This window comes from Acomys minous (assembly GCF_964271855.1).
Source record: "Acomys minous genome assembly, chromosome: 14".
Taxonomy (NCBI): domain Eukaryota; kingdom Metazoa; phylum Chordata; class Mammalia; order Rodentia; family Muridae; genus Acomys; species Acomys minous.
In genome coordinates, this window is record NC_140496.1 from 47750475 (window position 1) to 47763452 (window position 12978).

Consider the following 12978-nt stretch of genomic DNA (forward strand, 5'->3'; position numbering starts at 1 on the left):
GGTTTCCCTGTTGTGTTCTTTAAACAAGCTAAAGATGGGGACACAATGGCACCCTGTAAAAGGGAATAAGCACACTATCACCAGGAGTTCGAGGAACCTGCACAGTATCTGGAATGTGGCAGCTACTCAGATTTGTCGAATAGTTAAGAAGTCGTAACCGACCAATTACAAAAACTCCCAAGACTTAGGGCAGGCCACACACAGCACTGTACAGTGACCAAAAGATGATATACATTACTTCAGTTGGTGAATTCCCAGGCCTTAAGTATATAGAGTTAAATATGACACCTGTAACAATGAGGTCATTTCTAAACCCTTTCCACATGCAGTCCCTAGACACGGTGCAACATTTCTTAAGGTCAGATTATAAAAGAACTAGTATATCACCAGTTTTGTGTTTCTTATATGTGAGTGTTTAATTAAATAATGGCCAGATACAATGTCTCTGCGGGTTTTTTTTTTTTTTTTGGTTTGTTTGTTTTTTTTGTCTCTCCAATTTTTAACTTTCCAAACTATTTTTATGTGTCTCCAAGTATGCATGTGATCTACTACCTGCCTGGTGTTCAGAGGCCAGAAAAGGGCAACGATTTCTTTGGAACTGGAGTTAGACGGGTGTGAACTGCTTTGTGGAGACCAGGAATCCAACTTGGCCCCTCTGCAGAGCAACCAGTACGTTTTTTTTTTTTTTCTCAGTTGTTATTTTTTTGATACTGACATTTCTGAAGACAAAAAACAAACAAAACAACCCCCCCCCCAACAAACCAATTTTGAATTTTTCTGTAGGGCTCTTAACAAGGAGATTCAGATTATTTTGGGAAGATTCCTGCACAGATGGACCTCTCACAGCCTTAAAGGTAGGCTGCAGCTGATGTCCTGTTTCCGTACCCCACCTCGCCCCCTCGCACTGGTGACAGGAGTACTTCTGCTCCATGAAGCATCTACTAGCATTTTCCACACTTCCCAAAGGAGTGATGATATTCACGAACAGTTCGGGAATACTCAATTTTTTAAAAACATGCAGAAAAGTATTTCATAGTTTGCAGAGTAAACAGCAAGTAAAGGTTAGGGAGTCAGTTTTCTAGTTAGCAAAAACTTCATGAATTTATCCTTCATAAATCTTAATCATCTTTATCAAAAAAGAAAAATATTGTGCAGATCAGCGTGGATGTTACCTTGATTACAGTAGAGAAACTTTCTCATAAAAATCCTGTACCATGGATTCACCACCTGTTACATGTTTTTGTCTTTTTTTAAATTAGTAACAGCATGGCGTAATGGGGCACACCTTTAATCCCAGCATGTGTGGCAGAGGCAGATTAATCTGTTAAGAGGACAGCCAGGACGACCCTGCCTCAAAAAACAAAACAAAACAAAATTACCATTTAGCCCATGTAAAGTCAACTCCTTTTAACAGAGAGCCTGCCCACGCCAGGCGACTTCCTCGGACGTTGCAGTGGCGGTAAGCAACGGCCCCTAAATGTGGGGCATGTTACGAAATATTACTACGAGTGCACCAGTTAATAAGGAGAAAACCCGTGAGCTCTTCGGCCACACCAAACCAAGCCGAAACTTGCGTTGAGGCTGGAGGTGGAGCGGTTACTCCAACAGGTGGCAGCTTTGCCAAGTTTGTCTACATCGTCATCAGTAACCCATCTCAAGCTTCCAGGCGCGGAAGGAGAGTGCTTGGCACCGCGGCCGCGGAGAGCTGGGCAGGCTGAAAGGACCCTGGAGGAGCCGAAGCGAAGTCGCGATCCGGAGGGGAAAAGCCGACCCTTGCGCGACTTTCTTCCGGCATCCCGCCCAGGAGGACCATACTTCCCACGCATGCCCGCGCCGCCACGAGACGGACCTGCCCCCCGCGCCCCGCCCCCGCCATCAGCCACTGCGCCTGCGCGGGGGCGTCACGTCGCGCCTGCGTGCCGCCGGCGGCGGAAGGGGCGGGCAGAGCGGAAGGAGTGGGCGGAAGGGGCGGTGCGATGCTGCGCGGCCTCGCGAGGGTGAGTGTCGGGCCCTGTGCGCGCGGAGGCCGGGAGTCGGGGCCGGTGCGTCCTCCGCCCGGGGTCAGCCCCGCTGTCGGGGGCGCCCCCTGGAGGCTCGCGGGGGGCAGCGGAGGAGGATGTGGCTGAATTGGGGGCGGGGTGTCTGTGGTCGGGCCTGGAGGGACAGCGCGCTTTTTCCTTACATAAGAAAGGATGCTCAGATGCTCGTGGGCTGGTGTGTGAGCTCATCTCGGGCCGCAGGGAAGGAGACCGGGCCAGGCGGCTGCTCCATGGTAACCAGCTCCGCCTGTGCAAGGGAGCAGCAGACGCCGAAGAGTGGAATGAATGTTCATTTTCAGGGCGTTCAAACCGGCATATAAAGTAGGGTTTAAACTAGGAGTCACAAAGCAGTGTCTGGGTTGCCAAACGCCGTCTGCACAGCGCTGTTCCACAAAGGACATGCCAGCTTCAGATATGTGTTCCTCATTTGAAAAATGAAAAACGGCCTAAGCCATAATAACGTGAAAAATGTTTCTTACTGCCGCCTTTCTTAAAAACTGGGGCCCATGCATATATTTTGGAGAACAAACAAAGAAACTATAAAAAGTGTGTAAGCAAGTAGAAAACCGGTTTCCAGGAGAAATGAAACATTTGGGTATCATTTACAATGTTCAGAATGTTCTCTGACAAAGTAGATACATTTAGGGAAATAGTATTTTTGAAAGGATGGTTCTCTTAAGGCTGTGTTTCCTATTAGGAGAGACTATAAACACGGAAAGTTATATAACAATGAGGAAACGTGAATCGGTGCTAACAAAATTTGAGAGTGTTACAAGAAATCTATTTGGAACGGGAGAGAGCAAGTGAATAGTTGAAACTTGCCCCGGCTGATTCATGTCAGATGGGAAAAGCAGGCACTTAATCTTCCTGTGTGTAAGAAAGGTGTTGTAAACATTGGTGTGGGTCTTTCACAGAGATTCGATTTTCTACAACACAGATTTGTATTTTTATGTGATCCTTCCCTTGGCTTGAATGTGATTTGGCCTTCAGTTGAGTTAACATGCACCCCCTGTGTGCTGTGTGCCGGGTACAGTTTGTTAGTGATTTGTGGAGAACAGGACCAAGCTAATAATTCAGAGTAATTGGAATTAGAGAAGAAAAAGAGCCCCGAAGGCTGGGATCATCAGGACAGGATTTAAGAAAACAGTGAGTGGACTTTAAAAGGAGGAGGAGAAATGGCACAGAAGAGGAAAGATGTGACCTGTGGGTCAAATCTGGAAGTTGCGAAAGTAAGCGGCAGGTTTGGAAGACACAGTCTCCTTGGAGGGTTGAAAGGAGAATGTAGGGAAATTGTTCCGCAGAGCCTGTGATCCAGAGACGGACTCTTGGACTTTGTTCCTAGGGCAGCGGTTGTCAAACAGAAGGCCTAACTCACAGTCTGAAGTACAAAGTCTGGAGTGCGGCCTGAGAGTTTCCCTCTCATCAGGCCTTCCTGGTCTGCTTTGGAGAAGTGCTTTCCTAGGATGTGGAGGGATCTGAAGAGAGTGAGAAGCCTAGATTCACGTTCCAGTCTGTGACCTGTGGTGAACTCCATGGGCGTTGGAGAGGCACGGTGTGGCTTAGTGCTTATCAGCATGCGCTCGCTGGGTGCCAGGTCCTAAGGCAGGTCCGTGTGTGCGTGCACAGCATTCATACTTGCTCTGCCCCTTGCCTGGGGGCCTGGTACATTTTGCACATGAAGAACCTGAGGCTAAGAGAGTGCAGATTTGAACTTGGGTCAGAGCAGAAGACTGACTAAGAACATTCGGCGGTGAGAGGCTCCCACCACAAGCTGACCTAGAGTAGAAATTTAGAGTCTTTCTGGAAACAGTGGAGGGTGAAGTGGCAACTTGAGAGAAGCCCTACTCGTGCAGGAAGTGTGTTCTGTATTACTGCCCCATATCACTGGCCTGCTTAAACCTTGCTTAATAGTAGCTTTCTTAAGAAAGTCTGCCCGGTGCTGGGCGTAGTGGCTCACACCTTTAATCCCTGCGCTTGGGAGGCAGAGGCAGGTGGATCGCTGTAAGTTCGAGGCCAGCCTGGTCTACAAAGCAAGTCCAGGACAGCCAAGGCTACACAGAGAAACCCTGTCTCAAAAAAAAAAAAAAAATTAAGAAAGTCTGCCTGCCTTGCAGACACATCTTAAAATCATTTGAAAGGGAGAGGTGAAGCTTCACGCAAGTCAGTGGCATCTGACAGCTGAGCACCCTCGCGTGGGAAGATTGTGTGGCCTGTATGTGTTGTGCTACTTCACAGGCCCTGACCTCATGTGTTGAGTTTGAAATGCCTTTTCTTGCCATGGTAATTACTGAAACTAAGAGTATTCACTTGATCAGTCCCAAGACAAAGTTTTCTAAGTCAGGCCCCTACTGCTGAACAGACTCCTAACGAAGAAAACCAGGTATATATCAGACTCTAAAAAGAAAAAAGTACATATTTACAAGTATCCTGTTTTAAAAACATGAATTAGCAATCAGTGTAATAGAGCTGTGGACTCATTGTAAAATTATTGCATATATTCTTTGGTTCTGTGAACAGTAAGCTATGTGTACAGAGAAACTGTGGTCTACAGAGGACGGCCATCGTATAAGTGACCGCAGCGCTTTGTGATGGGGGTTGTCAGAGAGGCAGGAGTGAACTGCAGACGTCAAGAGAGCAACCAGAGGCTCTGCAGGGGACACACTCGAGCTGGTTCTTGAAAGCGGAAGAGGATTTCGTGAGGTGATGAGGAAGAGGACATCCCACATAGAAAGTATGAATGACGGCCACTCTAGAAAAGAGTGCAGCCTTCTCTGGGATCCGTGTGCAGACCAGAGTGGTTATAGCAGGGCAGTAAGAGTTGAAGAGGGGAGGGGAGTAAGTTGGCGAGGATGACAAAAGTCTTCACGAAGGAGTATACAGTATTTATGTGATGGCTGCCCTGCCTGGATGGGGAGCTTCATGACACCAGGCATCATGCCTGACCCCTGTGTCAGTGCATTCCAGGGTCAGTACAGTGCCCTGCATGTATAGCTTCTGCATAAGTACTTATTGAATGAATGGCATAGTCATAGAAGAGACGCTTTTATTACAGCTCTTCAGGTAAGGCAAGGGGAATCTTTGAATGCTTTAAGGAGGATAATATGAGCATGGGTGCGTGACTGTGGAGGATAACTAGATAATGCTGAGAGAGATGGCTGTAGTAGCCTGTGCTCTTGTAAACGTCACCGTTGCAGCATGGCCTGGTGCTTTGTATTTAACTGTTAATTGCCCCCTGAGATCTCTACTGTTCTAGGAGCAGACCCTCACCAAGTGAGCCTGCGACAGTAGGCCTTGCAGGCTGCATGGGAAAGCCAAAAGAGACAATACTAGAGTGCGTACTGTGTAAAAGGGATACATGTTAGTGGGTGACGTTTGTGTTCCTTGTGTGCATGTGTGTTGTAGATATATTTCTTAAGCCTTACAGAGCTTGAGACCCATTGCACTAGAGAGATGTGGAGGATGGAGAAGAAAGGATGAATAAATCATATTTGAGGAAAGTAGGTGTGGCCGTGACATGTTACTATCCACATGAACTCTCCTTTTCAAGGGAAGTATACTTAATTGTTGTTCCTGTAACAAAGCGAAGGTTTATTTTGGTTCAGTTTTGGAGACTGTGGCCCCTGTTGGCCCTGTGGTGGCACCGTGTGTGATGGTGGGCGTGGGAGGCAGAGGAGCTATCTGCCTCATGGGGTGAGAAAGGAAAGGAAGAAGGGCTGGGATTCCAGGATTCCTTTGAGGGCACCCCATGGCACAGCTTCCACGACACCCCGTTTCCTCAGTGCTCTGCTGCCCCTAAAAGCACCAAGGGATTAGAACCAAGCACACGGCCTGCTGGTACCTTTAAGATGAAGCCATAGCCTGAGTGGTGACTTAACCTATGTCAGTCTGTGTGCTACTTACCGTTTTTCACGCTATGTTAAAGCACTGGCGTCCTGCTTTGCTGTGGGAGACGGTATGGAGTAAGCCACTGAATGTTGTAAAGGCTGTAGAAGTCTGTGTTCTGGCGTGCACAGCTTTCAAATGTAGGATGAAGTCTTTCTGTCAGAAGTCATGGCAATTAGTTGCACAGTTTAACGTGACTAATGGCCATGTTCTCTGGTGTCTGTCCGTCAGCAGAGATGCTTAGTCACATGAGCAAGGAAGAAGCCCCTTTCCCCAGATAACTTGCCAATACAGTGGACAGGGCCTGCTAGAATGTCAAAACTACAAACTTATTTCTCTGTCCTACCTGTCACATGCATATTAAAGATAAGTTCTGAGCTGGGCGTGGTGGTGCACACCTTTAATCCTAGCATTCAGGAGAAAGGCAGGTGGATCTCTGAGTTCAAGGCCAGCCTGGTCTACAAAGAGAGTCCAGGACATCCAGGGCTACACAGAGACGCCCTGTCTCAAAAAACCAAAAAAAAAAAAAAAAAAAAAAAAAAAAAAAAAAAAAAGAAAATAAAGTTGTTCATTAGGCTAAGTTATATTAGATTTTAAGAAATGTATTGAGCCCTTTAGAATCAGTTTAATTAAATAATAGGGTTATATAAGCTATAGATTTATTGGGTGTAACTTTCCTGTAAAATGAAGAACATTTTAAAATGTTTAAATTTTAGTCTGTTTTGTACTTGACTCACTATTGGGCCTTCAAGCTGACTTTCTGATTTTGACAAAAGTGAAAAACCATTTAAGCAGTGAGCATCCAGATGAAACCATGACACATTCAAATGTGAAGGCTGTTTCCCTTCCTCTTGAGGTCTCCGCATACAAGTCTGTGTTCGTGAAGTCCCACTACTAGTCGTGAGGCCTTAGCCAGTCCACCTCCCCGTGCTGAGCTGCTCGCCTGTGCAGCAGGATCTCCATCGTTGCAGGGTTATTGCATGGATTACGTAGGGGAATGCACAGAGAGCCTCATACACACCACACACGGAATGAAGCAGAGCTGGTGTGCCTGCGCTCACATAGTCCCAAGAGATAGGGTAGGGGTGGAGGATCAGCTCTCAGATACAGCCAGAAGGCCTTAGTAGAATCTGGGTACTTTTTTAGTGTATTGGGGAAAGGTAAAAATGATACCGTTCTGGGGCTGGAAAAATGGCTCAGCAGTTAAGGGTACTGGCTGTTCTTCCAAGGATCTGAGTTCAGTTCCCAGCCACCACATGGTGGCTCACAACCATCTATAATGAGATCTGGTGCCCTCTTCTGGCCTGCAAGGACACATGCAAATAGAGCACTCATGCATAAATTACATAAATAAATAAGTCTTTAAAAAATGATACTATTCTTTCCTTAGGTCTTTTGTTTCACTTAAAGGACTTTTAAGGTCTGTATGGGCATGAAAGACCTGCCTGCAGAACAAACCCTCAGCTGGTCAGATAGCATGGAGAGAGATTGTCATTAAATTGTTGCAGAACACTGCATGCATGAAATTCTCGGCTAGTAAACATATTGTCTAAGGAAACAGTTTTTTTTTTTTACCTTTATCTGCATTTATTTTATGCAGAATTTATTCCCGTGCCATCAGTTTTTGTTTCTTCAGTTTCTTCTGGGATATCTTCTTCTGTGCCACCTCCTCCTCGGGCTTTGGAACAGTCTGCTCCTTTTCAGTGAGGCTCATCTCGGTGTGGCAGGGGGAGCTCATGTGCGGGTTAATCCGGCCATGGGCTCTGTAAGTTCGTCGGCGCATCTTAGGGGCCTTGTTCACCTGGATGTGTTCAATGACAGGGAATCTACATCTAAACCCTTAAGTTCAACATTACTCTCTGCATTTTTCAGTATGTGCAGCAAAAATTCAGCACTCTTTTTTGGCCCCTGACCCTGAGTCCAGCCCCACTGCTTGGCCTGGGCGCACCTCCCGACTGCACCATTATAGCGCTGGAATGGCACACACTGCTTCTTTAAAGTGACATCTTTCAGATACTTGGTGGCTTTCCGGATATGCATACCCTTGATGGCCTGGGCAGTTTCCTGGGTGTTCTTAAAGTGAACACGAAGATTTGAACCTCTTGATTTGCATGATTTTGTAGGGTTTTCCAGGTCAAGTGAGTAGTGAACCGTCTTCGCAGGTCACCTCGGGCCGCTTACAGGAAGAGGAGAAACAGCTTTTTTATATGTTAAGGGAATTATACTATTTTTTAAAAGATTTATTTATTATTTATACAGTACTCTGTATACCAGAAGAGGGCCCAGATTGCATTATAGATGGTTGTGAGCCACCATGTGGTTGCTAGGAATTGAACTCAGGACCTCTGGAAGAATAGACAGTGCTCTTAACCTCTGAGCCATCTCTCCAGCCCCTGTATTATGTTTATTAGACTCTTTTTATTCATTTTGTTTGGAGGATCTGCTGTGTTATGAATGGACATACCTCCATCTAGTAAAGTTCTTGTTATGGTTTTGGTTCCCTCCATATTTAATTTCTTCTTTGAAAGTTTGGTTAGATGCCAAAGACGTCTTAATTGACAGCAGGGAGCATGGAAGAGCAGAGTGTGTTCTGGAAGGGCTCTCAGATCACAGGGGTTTCATTGTTAGTCAGACTTTTCCCCATAGGCTGAGGTCCATTGATGGGTCAAAGGCCCATTTTGAAGGTACTGCATGCCAGACACTGCTCCAGCGCCCGAGCAGATAAAGACAGACACTGCCCTTTCTGTGGGAGGATTGTCACTGACGAGGTGGTGAGAATTGATAACAGAACTCAAGACAAAGCAACAAGTACTGTGCAGCAGATGTGAACAGAAAGTTGGGGAGCATTGGCTAGCATGACTAGTGCCTTGTGAGGTTGGAAGAAATGTGTCTTGGTGGGGGTGCTATTCCAACTTGAGATATTTGTCAGTCAAAAAAAATGCAAAATAGACATAGTGGTGGCCTGTGGATAACACCTTTCAGAGTGTGTTTGCACTTCTAATCGCTGTATGACTCTGATAAAAATGTGTGTGTAGAAGCATAGCTGAAACACTAACCATCCTTTTCACCTTGCATGCGCTTCCTTTGGCTAGTTTCGTTTTTGGAAGATATGCTAATTTCATGTCTAATTTGGAAGTTGACGTGCACGCATATCGAATGTAACACTGAAGGTGACAATAAATAGTAAAAGACCCATCAAGTTGACTTCCGGGTTGGGAAGAGATCTAAATGAGGAATGGAGAGGTCTTGGGTTATGGCAACGATAATTAAATCATGAGTGCTTATTAGACATTTCTCATTTAAAAAAAAAATCTAAGTTCTAATCTTTAAAAAAGATTCTGTGGTTGCTATAGCAACTGCATTAGTTTTCCATTGGTGGCGTTAGTGTGTTGCAAGTTACCACACACTTAGTCAAGAAAACAAATTTATTTTCTTCATAATTAATTGATTTGGGGGAGGGCACTCATGCATGTGGAGGTCAGAGAGCAACTTAATGGAGATTGTTTTCTTTGTCCACTTTTACTTTGGCACTGTGGCTCAAAGTCAGGTGACTAGGCTTGCATGGAAGCCCTTGTGCCTGCTGAGCTGTCATGCTGCCCCAACAAATTATTTGTCTTAGAGTTTGGTTGGTCGTGCCTGATGTGGGTGGAAGTGGGCCACAGTCAAGTGCCACGGGTGCTTTAGTCCGTTCTCCTCTCAGTGACTTCTGCCCCTTTGATTTTTCCAGCCTCTCCAGTCAGCTGTCATTGGTTGGCTCTTGGTCCTTATTCTCCAACATGAGTGGACCGAGTCCTCAGGCCATCAGGCTGCTCTTTCTTTCTGCCTCTCTCCTCATTTTAAAGCCCTTGGTGATTCCATGGAGCCAACTTGGACTAAGTATACTTTTTTTATCTTAAACTTAGCTGACCAGCACCCTGAGTTCTGTTAGCACATTTCACTTCCCCTTTGTAAAGTAACATAATATGTTCTCAGAGTCGAGGGCACCAGCAACATGGACACTGTCAGGGATGCCAGTATTCTATACTATAACGGTATGCTGCTTTAAAAAAATCATATGCATGGTCTGCCAGAGCTGGGCGTGGTGGCGCACACCTTTAATCCCAGCACTTGGGAGGCAGAGGCAGAGGCAGGCGGATCACTGTGAGTTCAAAGGTCACCCTGGGCTACAAAGTGAGTCCAGGACAGCCAAAGCTAACATGGAGAAACCCTGTCTCGGAAAAAAAAAAAAGATTATGTTCTGCCAAGAACAACCTGGAAGCACCATGGTAATCCTAATACATGTGAAGTTTTATTTTTAAAAACATGCTCTCACCTCCTCTATCTCTAATCAGTTTTAAGAGATGCTTATATCTCATGGATTTAAATAGCATCTAAACGTCATTGATACCCAAATTATGCCTCAACTCTGATTTTGGCTGAAATGAAACTGCCTGCTCAGTTGGATAGTCAATTGATCTTCTTAAAAATTAAGTCTGGGGCTGGGGAGCTGGCTCAATAGATAAGTCCCTTGTCATCCAAGAGTGAGGACTGGGGTTCACATCCTCAGCCACCATGTAAGTAGCTGCCAGGCATGGTTCTCAGCACTCAGAAGGCAGATAGACGGAGCCCCAAAGCGAGCTAGCTAACTAGACTAGCTAAGTTAGTGAACAGAGAGTTCAAGTGATCGACTCACCTCAGTATCAAGATGGAGAGCAGTCATGGAAAACGTCTGACATCATCATCTAGTCTCTAGATACGTGACATGTGCATGCCTGGCCATACCCGAGCACACAAACATGTGTCTCCCAACATAAAAAATAAAATGGATTTCATTTTGGTGGCTCTCCCTCTCCCTCTCCTTCTCTTCCTCCGTCTGTCCCTCTCCCCTTAACTCCTGGTCATGCTTCAGACCTCACCTCCCAGTCAGCTTTCTGTGACTCAGGGTAGACCTTCACCTAGGCCTTAACCTGCTTCGTTTCCCGTGCACATCTTGTATGAAAACATCTCCTTCAGAATTCATATGGAATTTGACTCAGCAGTATACTTGAAATAGTTTTCTCACTTGTTTTCTAATCTTTGTTTTTACATCTCACTCCCCAATACCTACTTTGGAATTTTATATGAAACAGACAGGGTGCCTTAAAAAAAAATGCATGCAATAGCCTGGAGACATGGTTCAGGAGTTAAGAGCACTGGCTGCTCTTCCAGAGGTCCTGAGTTCAATTCCTAGTACCCACATGGTGGCTCACGACCATCTGTAATGGAATCTGACTCTCTTTTCCGGTGTTCATGAAGACAGAGCACTCATATACGTTAAATTAGATAGATAGATAGATAGATAGATAGATAGATAGATGAAAACAGAGTATGCATATACCATATTTTTCAGACCATAAGATGCACTCCCCCCCAAAGTAGGGGGGGACATTAGGGTACACCTTATGGTCCAATTGTTGTTTTACTGTTTCTCTTGTTTTACTGCTCTAAAAACTGGGTGTGTCTGATGGTCATGTATGTCTTATAGTCTGAAAAATATGGTACATTATGACAGACAGGCATGATAAGTTCTTTGTCCTCACATCCCATCTCAATGAAAGGTAGTATACTCATCTCCTAGAAAAGCCGCATATTCCACCTGTCTGGGTCTCTTGCACTGTCCCTGTGGCTCATTCAGATCCAGCCAGTGACTGACTGAAGGACTGATGACAGAGAGGAGGTTGCTTTTCGCCTAAGAGTATAACCTTCATGGTGGCAGTAGCGTTCTTTGTTGCTGCTGCTGCCTTCCCAGTGCTAGACTAGTGCACGGGACATAATAAATGCTCAAACGCTTATTGGATGAATGATGCACAGTGTTCTTGGTTTGGGGTTTCCCCTCTCTCCTCAGTGTATTACTTCGGGTTTGTTTGGTAACCAAAGGTAGTCATGGCAAGGCCTGTTAGTACAAAAAGTGTATTTTAAGTGCTTCTATTTTGCTTTTAGACAGCATGTGAGAGTATCTTTTTGTAGGATTTCTAGGCAGGACTAGATTTGATGCTGAGGATGTTCTTTGGCATGAGGGTATTCTCTGTTCTCTAGCCTTTCTTCGTTGCAACTTAAATTCTTTTTACAGACTTTGAAGATAGGCAGTTATGAATATATTTTTCCCTTTTAGCCACAGGACATCTCTTTTGTACTAACATACTTCATTGAGAAAAAAATGTCAGAAAGATCCCAACGCCCTGGATTTTAGTCCTGCCTCTGTGACTACAGACACTTAATTCATTCTTGATTTTTCCTTATCCTGTCCTCAGGATATCCTTTCCTTTCCTTAAACTGTCCTCATACTGTTTTCATGGAACTGGAGAATAGTATAAAGTGTTTGAACATGGTTTACAAACTCTTAAGCGCCAGGCAAGTGGAGAAGTCAGTTCAGATCAGTAGTACGTCTTCTTTGTGGTTGTTTGTTTGTTTTTCTGTAAAGGCCACATGCCAGATGTCAGCTTTGTGGATTCTAACAGGGACAGGAATCTCTTTAATCTGGCTGCTGTTTTCTCTCCTGTAATGCCCCACCCAAGTCTGTGTTCTCCTCCACTTGTCTCCTTGCTAGGAGCCTTGCTCAGGTGGCTGACTCTGGGCTCTGTGTTCCTAGAGTCTTAACTCTTGAATTCTCAGGGTTTCTGGGTATTCTACTGCTACTGCTGCTAAGATTGGTTGTGTTGCCTCTGTCCTTTGCCCATGACAACAGACAAGGAGTAGTTTTGGCCTCAGTTTTCGTCCTGGTTCAAACCTCATCTCCCGTCACTAGTTTTGTATCCCCAGGCCTTCTGCCCCCACTGACTTTGGCTTTGCCAGTCTTCTCTGCTGTGGCAAGGACTAGACCAAGCACCTACTCTGACTTTACACATTAAGGCCTCAGCCTGGAAATCTGCCTCACCCTTCTTGAGCTTTTTCCTTCCTCCAGACTTAGTCCTGGCACTGACTACTTGGTGACTTGAACTCCTCAGGGAGAGTTAGGTCCTGCCATCGTGACTGCTCCCTTAGCACGATGTGAGTTTGGGCTGTTGCTGATTTGCTTTGTTCGCTGAGCTCTTGAAGTACT

At 45.5% G+C, this 12978-nt stretch overlaps 1 protein-coding gene and 1 pseudogene across 4 annotated transcripts in view; one reads left to right on the forward strand and one right to left on the reverse strand.

Moving 5' to 3' along the window:
• Positions 1-1873: 1873 nt before the first annotated feature.
• The window catches only part of MMAA (metabolism of cobalamin associated A), a 30219-nt gene continuing 19114 nt past the window's right edge, over positions 1874-12978 (forward strand). The window contains exon 1 of one of the 3 annotated variants that reach the window (XM_084757363.1): positions 1874-1997. The gene's annotated coding sequence lies outside the window, so the exon portion shown is untranslated. The remainder of the gene's footprint in view (positions 1998-12978) is intronic. The other 2 variants (XM_084757361.1, XM_084757362.1) reach the window with 2 other exon arrangements.
• Positions 7483-8130, reverse strand: LOC311583611 (large ribosomal subunit protein uL22-like; annotated as a pseudogene). The gene has a single exon. The product of its transcript is annotated as a large ribosomal subunit protein uL22-like (transcript).